Consider the following 2,103-nt stretch of genomic DNA (forward strand, 5'->3'; position numbering starts at 1 on the left):
ACAATAATAACTTAATGGAAAGTTTGTTATACAATAATAACTTAATGGAAAGATTGTTATACAATAATAACTTAATGAAAAGTTTGTTATACAATAATAACTTAATGGAAAGATTGTTATACAATAATAACTTAATGGAAAGGTTGTTATACAATAATAACTTAATGGAAAGGTTGTTATACAATAATAACTTAATGGAAAGATTGTTATACAAAATAACTTAATGAAAGATTGTTATACAATAATAACTTAATGGAAAGTTGTTATACAATAATAACTTAATGGAAAGGTTGTTATACAATAATAACTTAATGGAAAGATTTTTATACAATAATAACTTGATGGAAAGGTTGTTATACAATAATAACTTAATGGAAAGATTGTTAGAGAATTATAACTTAATGTAAAGGTTGTCATACAATAATAACTTAATGTAAAGATTGTTATAGAATAATAACTTAATGGAAAGATTGTTATACAATAATAACTTAATGGAAAGATTGTTATACAATAATAACTTAATGGAAAGTTTGTTATACAATAATAACTTAATGGAAAGGTTGTTATACAATAATAACTTAATGGAAAGTTTGTTATACAATAATAACTTAATGGAAAGTTTGTTATACAATAATAACTTAATAAAAAGTATGTTATACAATAATAACTTAATGGAAAGATTGTTATACAATAATAACTTAATGGAAAGGTCGTTATACAATAATAACTTAAAGCAAAGATTGTTATACAATAATAACTTAATGGAAAGATTGTTATACAATAATAACTTAATGGAAAGGTTGTTATACAATAATAACTTAATGGAAAGATTGTTATACAATAATAACTTAATGAAAAGTTTGTTATACAATAATAATTAATGGAAATATTGTTATACAATAATAACTTAATGTAAAGATTGTTATACAATAATAACTTAATGGAAAGATTGTTATACAATAATAACTTAATGGAAAGTTTGTTATACAATAATAACTTAATGGAAAGTTTGTTATACAATAATAACTTAATGGAAAGGTTGTTATACAATAATAACTTAATGGAAAGATTGTTATACAATAATAACTTAATGAAAAGTTTGTTATACAATAATAAATTAATGGAAATATTGTTATACAATAATAACTTAATGGAAAGTTTGTTATACAATAATAACTTAATGGAAAAGTTGTTATAGGTAATAATAACTTAATGGAAAGATTGTTATACAATAATAACTTAATGGAAAGGTTGTTATACAATAATAACTTAATGGAAAGTTTTTTATATAATAATAACTTAATGGAAAGGTTGTTATACAATAATAACTTAATGGAAAGTTGTTATACAATAATAACTTAATGGAAAGATTGTATACAATATGAACTTAATGGAAAGGTTGTTTTTCAATAATAACTTAATGGAAAGATTGTTATACAATAATAACTTAATGTAAAGGTTGTCATGCAATAATAACTTAATGGAAAGATTGTTAGAGAATTATAACTTAATGTAAAGGTTGTCATGCAATAATAACTTAATGGAAAGATTGTTAGAGAATTATAACTTAATGGAAAGGTTGTTATACAATAATAACTTAATGGAAAGATTGTTATACAATAATAACTTAATGGAAAGTTTGTTATATAGTAATAACTTTATGGAAAAATTGTTATACAATATAAACTTAATTGAAAGCTTGTTATACAATAATAACTTAATGGAAAGATTGTTATATAGTAATAAATTAATGGAGATATTGTTATAAAATAATAACTTAATCAAAATATTGTTATACAATAATAACTTAATACAAAGGTTGTTAGACAATAATAACTTAATGGAGAGATTGTTATACAATAATAACTTAATACAAAGGTTGTTAGACAATAATAACTTAATGGAGAGATTGTTATATCGTAATATCTTAAAGAAAAGATTGTTATACTATAATAACTTAATGGAAAAGTTGTTATACAATAATAACTTAATGGAAAGGTTGTTAAACAATAATAACTTAATGGAAATATTTTTGTACAATAATAACTTAATGCAAAGGTTGTTAGACAATAATAACTTAATGGAAAGGTTGTTATACAATAA

Source organism: Tachypleus tridentatus, unplaced genomic scaffold (genome assembly GCF_004210375.1).
Source record: "Tachypleus tridentatus isolate NWPU-2018 unplaced genomic scaffold, ASM421037v1 Hic_cluster_2, whole genome shotgun sequence".
NCBI lineage: Eukaryota > Metazoa > Arthropoda > Merostomata > Xiphosura > Limulidae > Tachypleus > Tachypleus tridentatus.